This window comes from Lynx rufus, unplaced genomic scaffold (assembly GCF_022079265.1).
Source record: "Lynx rufus isolate CCGP_SWC_20201006 ecotype Redwood Valley unplaced genomic scaffold, mLynRuf1.p SCAF_16, whole genome shotgun sequence".
NCBI lineage: Eukaryota > Metazoa > Chordata > Mammalia > Carnivora > Felidae > Lynx > Lynx rufus.
This window is the reverse complement of record NW_025814830.1, coordinates 37,445,746-37,463,181: the sequence shown is the minus strand read 5'-3', so window position 1 is coordinate 37,463,181 and position 17,436 is coordinate 37,445,746. Positions and strand designations below refer to the sequence as shown.

Genomic DNA, 17,436 nt, shown 5'->3' with positions numbered 1-17,436 from the left:
TCTGACTCTTGATCTTGGCTCAGGTCATGATCTCACAGTTTGTGAGATTGAGCTCCACGTTGGGCTTGGTACTATATGAGCACAGAGCCTGCCTGGGATTCTGTCTCTCCCTGTCTCCCTGCCCCTCCCCTGCTGTCTCCCTCTCTCTCTCCCTCAAAATAAATACATAAACTTAAAAAAAACCCAAATATTTAAAAAATGTGTATAACTGGAGTACAAACAGTAAGGTATCAAATGATAGGCACAGCATGGAAGCATTTATTTAAATTTAAAATTTTCACAACACTACATATTATTTGTGGAAACATCCAATTGTATCCACATAGAAAAAGTTACAAATCAACTTCCAACTTGGTCACCTCCAGGGAGGGAGAGACAGGTGGAGGAATGTGTAGGGAGGTTTTAGCCATACTGTATTGTTTCTTCCTTAAAAGAAAGTTGAAGCGAATATGGCAAAATGATAGCATCTGTTTAATCGTTGAGGAAAGTCCCTGAGTGCCTGTTCAGTACCTATTTCCTCTCTTGCTTAAGTAGAGAAGTCATTTGGCTCGTTGACCACTGTTCTTCAGCATGAAGCACCACGAGGTGGAGGATGGTTGGTTTTAAATGTTAAGTTAAGAAGTGAAGCTCGAGTCATAGAAGGGCCAGTGGAAAGAAATGACTTTTTTTTAGGCCTAGCTAATATAAGACTTAACAAGATTAGGATTACTTTTTAAATTATTCTAGGGATATTTTCTTAATGGAAAGAACTGGACTTCTTCTATTTAGGTAGGAGGCAAATATAGAAACAGTAGATGGGACCCGGGAAGATGCAGACTCTGTCTAGCCCAAGTCACGACAGTTCAACCCAATGGCCAGAAGGGTCTAGAATTGAGATAGAGTGTTCAGAAGCAATTTTCTTGTCAGAAGATGTTCAAATGGAGATAAAGCAGCCCTGTTTGTGGAATGTTTAGCAGGGATCCATAATGCTAATGACTATCATTTCCTGAGTACTTACCATGCTTTAAGTATTTTATGTGTATTAATTTTTAAATTCCCGTAACAATCCTATGAAGTTGTGGCAGTTTGTAAAAATAATTGCTATGATGCTTGCAAAGCACATGCCACAGTCTCTGGTACCTGATCATCTCTCAGGGAATTAGGTAGCTATTAGTTTTATTAACAAGCTTGATTTAGGGCTCCATTTCTTACAAAAAAATGTTCTAGTCAACTGAGAGGTTATCACCCAGAGAACAGACTCAGAGTCAGAACACATTTACAACTCACAGTTCATTATTTAATCCAAGTCACTCCTGTGTGAGGCACTGAAAGACAGAATGAAGAAGCGAGGGCAGAATGCAAGTGACTGAAACAAGCTCACAAAAGACTCAGTGGCAACCGTCAAATGTGGGTGTTGGGGAAAGGGCACTGCACTCAGAAGTATGTAAGCTCATAGTAGAAATGTCTCTGGCTTTGTGTCCCCAAGCTAGGACTTTTGTATCACGGAGTCTGCATCTCCCTATCCTAGGTACCCCTTTAGTCTCCAAACTGTTTAGTTCCCACATGGGAATGTGGGTGAGTTCTCAGAAAACAGATGACCCAAACATGTACAAGGGAGATCGCTCATTCCTTAATTTAACCATGTTCAAAAGGGAATCCATTGTATTAGCCACCAGTGCTATCTGCAGATGTTTACAGATTGCATCCTGTGTGGTTGCCTCTTCCCAATGACAGACATCATTTTAGGCTTTCAAATCCTGGGAATGATTTGGGTGGATAATGTCAACCGATTATGAATTTCTGGTGTGTGGCCCATAGCTACTGGTGATGAATCAGGCTGCTACACAAGGGGACTTTTGATCAGGAGCACATTTCTGCATAATGAGGAGTAAAGTAGTGCAGATTAATGGTGTCAGCATTTTAATGGGACCTGGGGAAATGGCTGGGTGATGGATTCTTTTTACAGAGAGCAGCCCCGTCTTATGCCTCCCAGATTTGCATCAAGGAGAGCCCAAGGGGAGCCATTGAAAGGTCATTGCATCTCTCTTTGACAGGTGTTGGCACAAGAGTTTCCTCATTGTGTCCACCTCCTCTTTGTTGCTGACCTTTCCCCCACTGAGTGTGACACTCAGAGCAAGACACAGAAAATTGTCAAGGGTCCGGGATGTCTGAAGCACCATCATTAAACAACTTACAAAGGAAGCATGTGGTCATCAGGTAGTGTTAGGCTCACTAACATGGTCCTTGCCAAGCATGGGTGGCCCATCTTTATGTCTGGGTGAGGGACACCTGACCTGTCCTCTGCATGAGCTTCATTGCTTTAGGAAAACCTGGAGGAGGAAGACCTATAAGGATATACACAGGAAGACAGCCTGTCAACAGCAGCCAGGGCCAAGGTCAAGGCCAAGGCATTCCACGAAGTTTGGGCTATTACTGTGAAACCAAAGGGCATCTGCTAAACATCTACAGGATGTCTAGCAGATACACATGCTCTGCATTTAACATTTCAGTTAATAATGCCCCCTGCAGTGAAGATATTAATATCCCCATTTTGTGGATCCAGGGCATGAGGTTCCGGGTGCTTATTTGCCTCTTTTGAAATTGCAGAGTTTGTAACAGTAGAATAATCATGATCATAATCGTTAACACTTATGTAGCTCTCACTATGAGCCTTGCAGTCTTTTAAGAGCTTTTTATATATCAATTTGAGTATCAAAACAATGCCACAGGATTGAGCATTGCATTTTTACACTTTACAATAAGGAAATTGAGGCACAGTAAGGTTGTGTAACCTACCCAGAGTCACATAGTAAGTTACAGAGGTAGGATTTGAACCCTAATATCCTGTATTCACCGCTATCCTTTCATTGCCAGACTTAAAATACCAACTTGTTGTGCTAACTAGAGCATGGTTCTCTGTCCCTACTACCTCCTAGCCTAACCCTACTTGTGCCTTTGAATTACTTAAGATTACACACTCATAAATATTTATTAAATGTCATTGACCCCTACACTGAGTTAGGTCTCTGCCATTTGTCTACATGTTCCTCTATTCTTTCCCTACTTTAACACTCATCAGATTTTACTGTGTTTTTTTGCACAACATTTGTCTTCCCTTACAGAGTTTAAGCCAGAGGAGGGCAGGTGCTGGGCCTTCCTTGTTTAGGATTACACGCTTAAGGTCCAGTATGGTGTCCATATAAATAAAACCACATTTCTGATTGTTTCTTACCACATTCCACAAATATTTGTGGATGTAATACCAACAATTTAGAAGGTATATTTGGGATGGTCTAAGATAAAATATAAACTATTTGTCAAAGTTAAAATTCCCACTGGGTGGCTCCAGGAGGCAACGTAAAAAAAAAAAAAAAAAATAGACAGCTGCATTTCTGAGTTGAAGACACTGAGATACGACAAGATGCCCCAGGACAGCCAAATGGAAAAAGAAAATTCCTTCATGCAAGGTCATATGAAATAGCAAATAAACTGCAATTTCAAATACAAGCTCTAAATCAAAAGACTATATGCTTTGACTTGCAATCAAAGTTTCTCATCTTGCCAACTCTAGATAGTATGTTTAGTGGTAAGTAGCAAATATGGTATATTATTGACAGATTTTCTAAGTCATGGAATAAACATTTGCTGATGAAGGAACACATGATTGAATATATGAATGCATATACATGAAGGGAAGTCTGCCAAGTTGATCTATGTAAAAACGGATCCTTTCCTATCATGACATGATGCTTCCTTTTACTTCCAGTGACTTTATGTGTACTCACTACAGTTTAAGCCCCTTCCTGATGACGCCCTCAGACTTAAGGATGAATATTATGATCTGCATTTCAGAAAGGGAAAAAGGGCAGCTCACAGAGGTGAAGAGAGTTTTCGTATATTACAGCATCATTATTGTTGTTGCTGTTGTTGCTTTTATTGTTATCATAATGATGCCACACATGCCTCTGTGCACTTGTCACATGCTAGGGACTATAAGCCCAAAGAAAAACAAGTGCGGAAGCGACTGTGGGGGTGGGCTACCTACTGAAAGAAGAACACAGGGCCTCAGAGACCAGGACAGCTGAAGAGGTACAAGCTGGGTCTGAGGACCAAGCAGGGAGTTCAATGATCCTGAGTCCTCCACTCAGAAACACTTAGAATATTCTCAGACCTTCTGGTGCTGACCTGATTTTCATGGCCACATCTTACTGTGACAGGTTTTCCTGCTCACAATATCCATGACTCTATGATGTTTATAAACCCAGTGTTAGTCCCTTGGCTCCTAAGTTGCCTTTAATATCAAAGAAATGTTTCATTAGATATGGCTTTGTTTATTCAAAGTTCACTCCTCCCTCACATCTCCTTAATGATTTTTAAGCTCAGAGTATTAATCTTCTTACCCAAATTAAACCTTTCTCCCAATCTGTTCTTTTATAGATATTTCCAAACTCAGAAGCTTATATTCATTGCCCTCTGTGGGCTTTCTTGAAGCAATAATTAGCTAGAAAGCCTGTTGTCAGTTAGAAATGCTGAAGAAAGTGTTTCAGTATTAGGTGGAACCATGAACTAGATGCTTTCTGGGGGGGGGGTATTCTCTCCGCTGAATGTGGCTGAATCAAACAATATAATTCATTTTGGGAAAGGCACTGAGTTTCTCTCTGCACTGGCCACAGTGTAAGTCCCGGGAATAAGGTGTATAGAGGCCACCACCAGGTAGAGGAGGATATAGTGACATGGCAGAATCATGAATAAATGAGCACCATGGAAGAAGTTTGAATACAGAGTTGTCAGGGAAGAAGTGATTCCATCAGGGGAGATATTCGGCAAACTTTTAGAACATTAATATTGAACCAAGTATGCACAAGGTTGAGAAGGGGGATAACATTCAAGATGAAGGGAATGCAAGAGTGAGGAAGATACAGGGACACCAAATTATATGTATGTTGTAGTAGAAGAACTCTCCCTCTCCTGCCAGTGTTCTGGCTTCTTTCATTTTCTTGAACACAGCATATTCTTTCTCAAAACTGGGTCTTCTTAACCACTCTTTCTTCTGCCTGTAACAGAGTCCCCAGCCCAGTTCTGGTCCCTGATTAAATCCTACCCATTCCTTCAATTCTCCTCTTAAATGTCACGTTCTCAAGTTGGCCTGTCCTGACACACAAGACTCAGTTAAATTCTTAGATTTATGCTCTCATCACACTTCTTAAATCCTCTTTGTTAACTTGCATTATTCTCAGCATACTTGCTTAATGCCTACGTTCCCCAATCCAGTGTGTTAAATTAATTAAACGATGAGGCCATGAAACTGACGAGTCCCTAATCCATGGAGGACTAAGTAAGCAAACCAAAATTTAAGCCTGTAAATGCCTCAAACTTACAAAATTGAAATGCTAAGGACAACCAATCACAAACAGCCAACTAGGCTTTACGGTGTGGCCAATGACATAATTTCCTTTCTTTGCTTCTGTACTTTCTCTGTATAAGTCTTTGCCCTGACTCCTGTCAGCACAGGGCTCCTAAACTCTTCTAGTTTGAGGCTGCCTGATTTGAAATGGTTTTTGCTCAAATAAACTCTTGAAATTTCTAATATGCCTCAGTCTGTCTTTTAACAAGTGTAAATTCATGAGGGCTGAGACCATGTCTGTCTGGTTCTCCATGTATTCTCAGTACCTTCCTCACGACCTGATACCTAGTTACCATTTCTCTATATGCATCCCTATGCTGTGGTGGGCTGGGGCACTCAGGGCATGGTGGAAAGTGGCTAGGAATGAGAACAAATTAAAAGATGTAGATAAAATTATAGAGCGCCTTGAGTAACGTCTTTAATTGGTATATGCTCCCAGACATCTTCATTTTGAAAAGCCAAAAGCCAATGTGGAAGTAACAAACACACCAGATTTTCTTCAAGCTTTGAAGTAACTTGTAGGAAAGGAAGATAAAAGATGGGTAGTTGGCAAACACTGACACACTGATATTGGTTTTCCAAGAATTAATCCATGGGGAGTGGTGGTAGCAGAAAATGGGGGCAGCCTCAAATATGTGGTAGCCTCTAAATATCCCTGAAAGTATGGAGTTATCCATGTCTATACCTCAAGAGAAGAAAGGAAAAAGAGAGGGAAAACTAAAGTTTTGTGTCTATGGTAACTGGAAGTAGATAGGACCATGTGAATAAAAATACCTGCTTAATCACACTTGAAGAATGTAGTACTTTGGCTACTGGTTAGTTGGTCAATATATTTATTCATTTGATGAGTGTTCCTCAAGCTATAGTTTACCCAGTGTTATGTCAATCATTACACTAGGCTCAGATCCTTGCCCTTACAGAATTCACCATCTAGCAGAGGAGAAAGACCATCAAATAAACAACCGACCCAGCAATTTATTCACCATGATGGCAAGGAGTGCTACAAAGGGAGAAGCACAGACTTGAGGGCCTTGGCCAGTCATGCCTATCAGAAGGCTTCTGAAAAGTCTCATGTTTTTGGCATTGGCTAAGGAAAGTTAGAATTTGGTCATACTTTTAAGGCCTCATAGGTCTATAGTATGTCATTCCTGTGAGGCCTGTGCATAAAAATTTACTGTGACACCAGGATAATCATATGACCCTTTCAACCTGCAAAGGTCCTTAACCTGCCTATGAGCACCCAAAACTTCAAGTGATCTCTGTTTTTTGTTAATGTTTATTTATTTTTGAGAGAGAAAAAGACAGAGTATGAGTGGGAGAGGGGCAGAGAGAAAGGGAGACAAAGAATCTGAAGCAGGCTCCACGCTGTAAACACAGAGCCTGATGCAGGGCTCGAACCCACAAACTGTGAGATCATGACCTGAGCCAAAGTCAGACGCTTCACCAACTGAGCTGCCCAGGCACCCCCAAAAATTCAGGTGGTCTTGTTTTTATTTATCATCATATAATAATTAGTGATTCTTATTAAAGATTGAGTTGTATCATTCCAAGTTTTTAGCTATGTTTTACTGGATTATGTGGGGGTTAATTGGTGCTACTGAGGCATTCATGAATGACTTTTTAAAGGAGCTTCTTAGGATATACCCCTTACCTAAATCAAAGACCTATACCACGACTTTCCACCTGTATTTATAAATATGACCCCTTCTTATGCAGAGAGAAAAATAGTGGGGCTTCTCAGAATATGTTCACTTAAAGTCTGGAAAACCCCAGTATAAATCTTTATTCCCAATCTAAGGAGTCGGTTTCCCCTCCTTGTACATAAACTGACCTTCAGGCCAAAAGCAGTATAAAGAAACAATATGAGACAGTGATACATTTTTTTTTAGAATAAGAGAGTAATATTTTAGCTCTAACTTTTTGATTTTTATTTTAAATTTGTGTCTCCCAGACCTTTTCTCCCCTTGTGTTGTCTCTTGTGTTTTTTTAAAGAATAAAGAATATAAAGAGCAAAAAACCTCAAGAAAAATGTTAAGTTCATTAAAAAGAAACTCCCAACAAACAAAAGTCAGGACCAGATGGCTTCACAAGTGAATTCTGCCAAAAATTTAAAGAAGAGTTTACACCTATTCTCCTCATACTATTCCAAAAAATAGAGGAGGAAGAAAAGTTTCCAAATACATTCTACAAGACCAGCATTACTTTGACAGCAAAACCAAACAAGGACACTACAAAAAAAGGAAAACTATGGTCAATTTCCCTGCTGAGCACAGATGCAAAATACCTCAGCAAATACAAGCAAACCAAATGTAATGATACATTAAAAGGATCACTCACCACAATCAAGTGGGATTTATCCTGGGGATACAAGGGTGGTTCAATATTCACAAATCAATCAATGTGGTACACCACATCAAAAAAGAATAAAAACTATATGAACATCTCAAATAGATGCAGAATAGATGCAAAATTCAACACACATTCATAATAAAAATTCTCTACTAAGTGGGTTTAGAAACAACATACCTCAACACAATAAAGACTATATATGAAAAACCCACAGCTAGCATCTTACTCAATGGTGAAAAAGTGAGAACTTTTCCATTACGATCTGGAATAAGACAAGAATGTCCACTCTCACTGCTTTTATTCAACATGGTACTGGAAGTTGTAGCCACAACAATCAGACAAGAAAAAGAAATAAAAGGCATCCAAATTGGTAAGGAAGAATTAGAACTATTATTATTTGCAGATAACATGACACTATATATAGAAAACCCTAACGACTCCACCCAAAACGATTAGAAGTAATAAATGAATTCAGTAAAGTTTCAGGATACAAAATTAATACACAGAAATTTGTTGAATTTCTATACACTAATAAAAATTAGCAGAAAGACAAATTAAGAAAACAGTCCCACTTACAATTGCACCAAAAAGAATAAAATATCTAGGAATACACTTAACCTAGGAGGTGAAAGACCTGTACTCTGAAAACTATAAACCATTGTTGAAAGAAATTGAAGATGACACAAACAGAAAGATAGTCCATTCTCATGAATTGGAAAAATATTGTTAAAATGTCCACACTACCCAAAAGCACTCTACATAGCCAATGCAATCCTGATGAAAATTCCAACACCATTTTTCAGAGACCTAGAACAAAATAATACTAAAATTTGTATTGAACTACAAAAGAGCCCAGAAAGCAAAAGTAATCTTGAGAAAGAACAACAAATCTGGAGGTTTCACAATCCCAAATTTCAAGATACACTACAAAGCTGTGGCAATCAAAATAGTATGGTACTGGTACAAAAACAGACACATAGAGTAGACAGCAGAAATAAAACCATGTTTATATGGTCAGTTAATCTATGACAACGGAGGCAAGAATATACAATGGGGAAAAGACAGTCTCTTCAATAAGTGGTGCTGGGAAAACCAGACCACTTTCTTACAGCATACACAAAAATAAATTCAAAATGGGTTAACGACCTAAATGTGAAACATGAAATCATAAAACTCCTAGAAGAAAACACAGGCAATAACTTATTTGACACTGACCTCAGCAACATTTTTTCCAGATTCGTCTCTCCAGGCAAGGGAAATGAAAGCAAAAATAAACTATGGAACTACATGAAAATATAAAGCTTTTTCATAGTAAAAGAAACCATCAACAAAATGAAAGGCATTCTGATGAATGGAAGAAATAGTCATAAATGATATATTCAACAAGGGGTTAATATCCAAAATACGTAAAGAACTTATACAACTCAATGCCAAAAACTCCAAACAATCTAATTTAAAAATGGGCAGAGGACCTGAACAGACATTTTTCCTCCCAAAAAAGACATGTAGATGTGCAACACATATGAAAAGATGCTCAACATTACTAATCATCAGGGAATCCTAAATCTAAATCACAATGAGTTATCAGGTTACACCCATCAAAGTGGCTAAAATTAAAAAGACGTGAAATAACAGGCATTAATGAAGATGTGGAGAAAAAGGAACACTCATGCACTTTTGGTGGGAATGCAAACTGGTGTAGCCACTATGGAAAACAGAATGTTGGTTTTCTCGAAAAATTAGAAATAGAAATACCATATGACCCAGTAATTCCAATACTGGGCATTTACCAGTCAAGTCAAGATATGGAAGACCATACCAGTCAAGATATGGAAGCAACCCAAGTGTCCACTGATAAATGAATAAAGAAGATGTGATGATGTATATACACAATGAAGTGTTAGCCATAAAAAGGATGAGATCTTGCCATTTGCAACAACATGGATGGACCCAGAAGGTATTATGCTACATGAAATAAGCCAAAGACAAATGCCATATGATTTCACTTATACGTGGAATCTAAAAAACAAATGAATAAACAAACAAAAAGCAGAAACAGACCCATAAATACAGAGAACAAACTGATGGCCGCTACAGGGGAGGGGTGGGGAAGGCTGCATACAATGGGTGAACGGGAGTGGGAGATAAAAGGCTTCCAGTTATGGAATGAGTAAATCATGGAGATAAAAGGCACCAAATAACCTTAGGGTTTCTAGATTCCTCAACAGACCCCTGCCAAGGGCTCATGCCAGTTATGAGATCTATGATCTAGAAGCAGAGTCCTGGCTTTGCTCATCTTATGATTTACGTTTACTTTTGGAATGAGGAAATGCTATGATTAGGGATGAAGAGATGGGTGGGGGTGCTGGCAGATCTAAAATGGCATGTGTTAAACTCTTGTCAGGGGAGGAAGGATGAAAATCCCTAGACAGGGCTTCATCCCCAGGATCTCCCAATAGAGACTACTGACACATTTTGGACACTGTTGGAATTCCTTCTGTGATGGTTAATTTTATGGGTCAACTTAGCTAGGCTGTGGTCCTCAGTTGTTTTGTCAAACACAAATATATTGTTTTGTTTTTTATTTTTTTTAATGTTCATTTCTTTACTTTGAGAGAGGGAGAGTACGTGTGAGCAGGGGAGGGACAGAGACAGAGAGGAGAGAGAGAATGCCAGGCGGGCTCTGAGCTGTCCACACAGAGCCCAATGTGGCGCTCGAATTCACGAAACTGTGAGACAGAGATCAAGAGTTGGATTGACGCTTAACCTAAGCCCCCAGGTGCCCCAGGTATGTTTTTAAAGCGTAACATTTAAATCAGTGGGGTTCGCATAAAGCAAATCACCATCCCTAATGTAAGTGGGCCCCATCCAATCAGTTGAAGACCTGAAGACCAAAGAGAGGTTTCCTGATGATGAAAGAATTCTCCTCCAGACCACAACATCAACTCTGACCTGAACCTCCAGCCCTTGAGCCTGCTCTATTTCAGGTTTGCCAGCGCCTACAATCCCATCAGCTAATTCCTCAAAATAAATCTCCACTTACCTATTTATCTATCTTTGCAGAGTCCTGACTAATCTAATGCACTTTCTTCTCAGGAAAGACTGGTTTTATTTTGCTGTAAAAGAATGGGAGCATGAAAGGGCAGTAGAAGTGGCCTTAGCCCATCTGGCCAGTGTAAGCAAATCTGGGCCTAAATGATGGGAACGCTCCACTTCCTACAATGAAGGCAGATCTTCTTGCTGAGTGACAGTCAGGATCTCCTAGAATACCCTCCCAGCATGAGGGCCCCACCTTGCTCATGGACCACCCACAGACCCCCAGGCCTCCCATGCTGGCTTTGCCTTTCTCCCTGCTTTGTCTGACCCAGGACTCCTGCCACTATGAAAATTAGGAACTTAGAGCAGAAGAAGTAAGGTTTCTTCTAGCTCTGCAGTTGTAGGAGTTTAACTTTGTTGAATGTTGGAATTAAAAGGGCAAAACCTCCACCCCAAACCTCTGCAGCCACCCCACGGACTGGCTGCAGAAGGGGAGCCTGGCGAGAGGTAATTAACCGCAGATCACTAACGGCTCAACGGGAAGGCCTGTGTCCAGGAATTCCTTTTGCCAGAGGTCCTGGGAGCATTTGCTAGAGAGAAGCAAGTTTGCAAATAAGCACTTTCCTTTGTAAAGGCCCCCTTCCCCAGCTCCATTAGCTCCCAGCTCCTTTTTCAACTGCAAGGGCTGTCTTTTCATCTTGAACTTGACATATTCTTCTAGTTTAGCCCAGTCACATGGAGCCCTCTGGCAAGCCACTCTCTCTCCCACTGTGAATTGTTGCGAACCTCCTCGCAGAGAATAAAAATTCAGAGTCCGCCAACTTTTCCCCCACAACCCCCGACTTCGCCTCTCTTTGTGCTTAACAATGGGCTGAGAGATCTTTGGTTTTCTTTGTCATCTGGAAAGATGTTGGAGTCAAACAAAGAACAAAAATTCCAGACGTGCTGAGAAAATGAAACTCTGTGTGTGTGTGTGTGTGTGTGTGTGTGTGTGTGTGTGTGTTGTTGGCATGGTCTCACCCACCACCGCCAAATGCCACTGATTAGCATTGTAACCCTCAGGAATGTATGTCATTTGGGGTTGAGTTAGTGGTTGGAGCAATGTTCCTTCCAACTTCCTGCTGGAAAATTTAACCTCTTTTTAGTCTTGAGTGAGGCAAGGAGGCTGAACACCATTTTATTTGTTCTTACCTGCGATGCATCTGTTTGATCCAGTTCCCGCTGCCCATTTCCACTGTCCTGGCACCATTCTCCTCTTCCTGGATCATCACAGTACATCCTAACTCTTCTCACCTCCTCTGCTTTACTCCCTCCAAAACATCTTCCTACCGCAACTGGAGTGGTCCTTCTGAAATGTGCATCTGACCACCTCGTTGCTCGTATCCTGGAGAATCAAGTCTAAGTTCCTGGCTGGGCAGCCAAGATGCTTCCGGGGTTCTGGTCGTATCCCTCGGTCCCCTCAATAATCCTCTGGTTACATCAGCCTGTCTGCACTGTTCCTTTTTTTTTTTTTTTTTTGCAGCTGGGTTTCCTTCTTGAAATTAGTGGGGTTTTTTTGTTGTTTTGTTTTGTTTTGTTATATAGTAAACTCTGCCCCTTCCCTAAATTCCTCTGGGTCCTCATCTACTCTCTCCACCCTGAAAAGTCTCTGTACTTTTTACTGATTTTCTTTGTTTGCAGTGCATCACCTGTATTCACTCACCTTTCTGGCCAGCCTGAGAGTCCTCTGGGTGGAAACTTTCTTTCTCTAATAGATAGTACAGCACCACAGTGCAAAGCACTGAGTATCTTCAGCTAACACCTCTGGAATAATGGGAGACTTAATACAATATAACGTAGGAATTAAGCACTCTGGCTCTATAACTGGATTCATGTGGATTTGAATCCCAGCATTCATTGCCTGAGCCTCCATTTATTCACCTGTGCAATGGGCACAACTATATCAACATCAGAGCACTTTTGGTCAAAATTCACTGAAATAATACCTACAAAGTGCTCAGCACATCCGTAAGAGATCATAATACCTCAATATTTACCATCGTTACGTGGAACTGTTTGCTCCACTTGTGAGCTGCAACCCTCCATCTATTTCCACCCTCTTTGTTAAAGACCCTCTCCATCTCGAATCCCCACTGAAGCCATCAACTCCAGGGAGAACAAAGAGTTAAGCCTGACTCTGTTCACCGCAAATCCACAGGCACTAAATAAGGCTCTAGCGTTCAGGCTTTAAGTATGGGCTGCAGTTAACTATAAACAGCTGTTGCAAGATAATAGCCTTCTACTGGTAAAATAAGGCCAGCCCCCCTCCTTCACAATGAAACCTTTCTTGCAAAGAGCATTGAGAACTGATAGATAGATCTCAGTCTGGCAGTAATCAGAATTAAAAGATGAGGAAAGGGGGAAGATTGTCAGGCTTCCCAGATCAAGCTGTCATGTATACAGCTATTCTGTTTCCGTTTCCAGAAATGTTTCTTATCTGCAGTACATTCCCCCTGTTGTTCTACTGGGGAAAAACAACTCTGCTCCCTTCCTGTGATGGCATTAACTCTAATAACTGGAAAAAGAGCAGACATTAGCCAAGAAGACATATGTATTGCTCTTTATACCACAGCCCTTTATTCAACTAATCCTCCCTTCTCATTTTAGGAAATTAAGTATGAATCAAAGCTCAGCAACGTGCATCCATATGGAATTTCGGAGCCTTTATGTCCACTGCAGAATTTAACAAAGGTGAGATTCATGTGAGTTGCTTCTACTGCGTTGGAGATAGATGAAAGTCTTGGTTTGGGAAATTGATATGGAAGACACTGTTTGTTTCAGAAAACATCCAGACTTTATTAAGTACGTATCTGGTGTCAGGCACATAGTAGGTGCTTGATATTTGTGTGTTCTTTTGAGTCTGTTGAACACTTTCTACGTGTGAAGAGTGATAAAGGAACTCCAGGAATAAGTGAATTTACTTTCAGAGAATGGTTGATGGAATCACAGAATTTTTGAAATGGAAATTGAGTGGGTTTACTAGTGTAAATTCGATCTACCTATATATCTATCTACATATCTTATCTATCTATCGAGTTTGATGAGACCTAGAAAATTAGGTGGTTTATACAGGGTCAACTAGCAAATTAGCAGAAACAGGAGATGTGCCGATCTGACTGCCAAGCAAGTGAGTTCAATCAGCTTATATGGAAAATCACGAGACTAAAGCAAAAGTATCTTTGATAAACAAAATCCAGGAGGAACACTAGAAGCAGGCAGCACTCAGGAGTTTAATTCTGTTTATGACCTATGGTCTCAAGAGTGGTAGATGTTAACTGTTGATGTTTGTCTCCAGCGAGATAATGCATCCTAAAGAATACCAGGGCACCGTGAGTGCTGTTTCATTAAAGAATGACCTGGACTATGGACTTGACCATTGCTTTGAAGGCATTCTTTGCATCTAGGATGAGGCAGTAATAACTAACACCCATGGTTACTGTTACTGTTTATTATGAACAGGTAAAGAAGGGCCCGTGAGCTGGGTGCTCTGGTTAGTACTGTTTTATAAATTAGAAAACTAAGGTTTAGAAACATTATGGAATTTGCTCATTGTCACCCAGCTAGGAAGTTCCCGAGCCCAGGTTTGAAGTCTTTATCAACCTAGAGGTTGATTTTTTAAACTACTATAATGCCTCACTGAAATGTAATATGAAAAATCATATCCCTCTTGTGTGTAATATAACCACATTTTTGTTGTTCAGAATTGTACCATCCTGAGAAATAACTTCATATTCCTATTTCACACCAGTGAGATCTGTTGGTTTGTAAGCCTCCCAGAACTTCCCAGGTGTAATCTGAAACCAGCCCCCACTATTGGAGTGCAGGGAGAGGCCAAAGAAAGAGGACGCTTCAAGTTGGTAGATGGTGGACTTAATAGGCAATGGGAACTTACATGCAAGCTTGTCTTAGGCAGCAGCAAGATGAATGGATCCCTGCACCTTACCTGCCAAATCTTAAAAGTTTATAAAGAGGCCTTCAATGTCCTCAGTCACGTATACCATGCAAGTGTTTTCAATACCATGTCACAATCTCAAGGCTATGTCCTTGGAGCAGCCTCTGGGAACAGAAAAGGCACATTCCAAGGACAAGGAAAGGGGTGAGGGACCTCTGAGTGCCCAGGTCTAGCTCACGGGTCAAGTGACAGTCACATCTTTTTGGTGACATTCCCTGAGAAGATCTGAGACTCTGATAAGGCACATGGCTTGCCCAAGGTCACCCAGTTTGTAAGATATGAAAATTTCTAAAACCAAGTCCATTGCTACTTTCATGACATTACTGTCTCCTGGATTTTTTTTTTTTTTTGAGAGTAAGAGTCAGAGAGTGAGAGAGTAAGGGGGGGGGCAGGGAGGGGCAGAGGAAGAGGGAGAGGGAGAATCTTCCGCAGGCTCCATGCACAGCATGGAACCCAATACCAGGCTTGATCTCATGACCTGAGCCAAAATCATAATCTGAGCCAAAATCAGGAGTTGGACACTTAACCAACTGAGCCACTCAGGCACTCCTCCCTGGATATTTTATTTTATTTATTTAAAAAAAAATTTTTTTTAATGTTTATTTATTTTTGAGACAGAGAGAGACAGAGCATAACGGGGGAGGGTCAGAGAGAAAGGGAGACACAGAATCTGAAACAGGCTCCAGGCTCTGAGCCGTCAGCACAGAGCCCGACGCGGGGCTCGAACTCACAGACCGCGAGATCATGACCCGAGCCGAAGTCAGACGCTTAACCGACTGAGCCACCCAGGTGCCCCATCCCTGGATATTTTAAATCCATAAAGTGTTACCTATGCTGGGTTTCTAGCTAATCACACAAAAAAATTATAAGCCATTACTGGTATCAAAATGATCAAACCAATCAAAGAAAAATAAGGGACAAGTTAAGGCTGGGATTAGGCAAATGTATCCCAACCGCTATGCCACTTCCAATCAATTACTCTTAGCTCCTGGAAAGCTGTACTAAAAAAGACCATAAGTATATATGCTCCCAAAGCAAGCACAAATCATGAGATTTCTTCTGATCCCAACGGAAAAACATCTTTTGATGCTAAGTTTATTCCATGTTGGAAAGCATTGGTGGGGTGGGGGGGGTGTATTATTTCCTTCCCCAGATGTACTTTCCCCTTTTCATTCCGCTCTGTGCTTGGCTTCATGGGGTCCCTCACCTCCCAGCTTCCAGATGGATTGGGCCAATGGGGAATCCATCAGGAGATTGAAAGGAGGGAGAAAAAAAAAGACTGAGAGGGTATCATTTATCCCCCTGGTTCCCTCACTGTGGGTACCATGGATGACTTCACCCCCCTCAAAAGGAAGGGCACAGCTCCTGTTAGAAGTCCTTCTGCTCTCAGGTCTCCCTCTCCAGATTCCAGTCACTGTTTCCCTCCCCTTGCTTCTTGACTCAGCTTGGGCTACTATACACATGTCCTGTGGGTTTGCTACATGGCACTATGTCTTTAGTAAATATTCTTTTTATTAAACTCTCAAGCCACCCAACTGGAATGCACTATAACCCTCACTGATGGAGTGGCCATGTTACAAGGGGATGGATTAGGTACTCAGTCATGGATGAATGAGGAGTTAGCACTTGCCTCTCTTGTGAAGGGAATCCTAAGGATGCGTTTTCTTTTCTTTTTTTCTTTTCGTAGCACATCATTGTAGACACTTCTCTCGTCAGTCCAACCTCCTATGGCTGAAGGCGATGTTGCCTAGTGAAGAGGGCTGAGATTTCACACCAAATGGGACAGGCCTGGATTCGCATCCAGCCCTAACCATGCCTGGCTACCCTAGCCCAAGCTTGGGTAGGATGGTCCGACTCCTGAGGCCTCAGTTTTGTACCCCCATGAAAGTGGGATAATAACACCTACATTGCTAACTTACAAATCATGGAGGGGATGGTGTTTGTAAAATTACCCTTTTACTTATGGCATTTGGCTAAATTTATATGGATCCACAGAGTAGAAATTTTTGGATAAGACTTTTTTTTCCATCTGCCCAAATTCAGTAAGGTAACAGGGTTCTTTCCCTCTTTCCATCCTTCCTTGTTGCTTCTTCTCAAACTTTAAGTGTTTGATTCAGTGGTTCTCACCTCCAGGAGTCCTCAAGACTCATAGAGCGGAAAGGTTTAACCATCAGCCTTTTATGCCCCAAAACATCAGCAATCCAGACCCCTGGGGACAGATTCTCAAATCAGATGTTGAGCTTCCTGAAGACAGGGATCAATATTATTTATTTCTCTACCCCCAATTCCTGTTGCACAGTTTATACACAGTAAATGTTGATTGAGTTTACGCGTAATACTGTGTAATCTTGATTTCCACAGATTTAAGGCTTACCTAGTTTAAATACAGAAATGTTTACTTATTTTAATCATTTTGAATAACATTTTTAAAATTTTCACCACTTAAAATATTTGTACCTAAAAAAATATTTTGGAAACATTTTTCTGAGCACAGATTATAGCACTGTGCTTCAATGAACCAGTGCTCTCAGGGGAAATGGAGGTGCCCAGAGACACTGTGCCCCCAAACTAAGCATTCCCTGACAGTTTCCTATTTTAAATACTTTATGCCTAATCCTTCTAATTCCTGCTTGCCTCTCTTTCAGTTTCTGTTTTGAATATTCTGTAAGCCTAGGTA

At 40.9% G+C, this 17,436-nt stretch overlaps 1 long non-coding RNA gene across 2 annotated transcripts in view; it reads left to right on the top strand.

Moving 5' to 3' along the window:
• The window catches only part of LOC124511846 (uncharacterized), a 386,281-nt gene that overhangs the window by 366,770 nt on the left and 2,075 nt on the right, over positions 1–17,436 (top strand). For both annotated transcript variants that reach the window (XR_006961968.1, XR_006961967.1), the window contains one exon: positions 13,415–13,498. This is a non-coding gene — a long non-coding RNA (uncharacterized LOC124511846). The remainder of the gene's footprint in view (positions 1–13,414; positions 13,499–17,436) is intronic.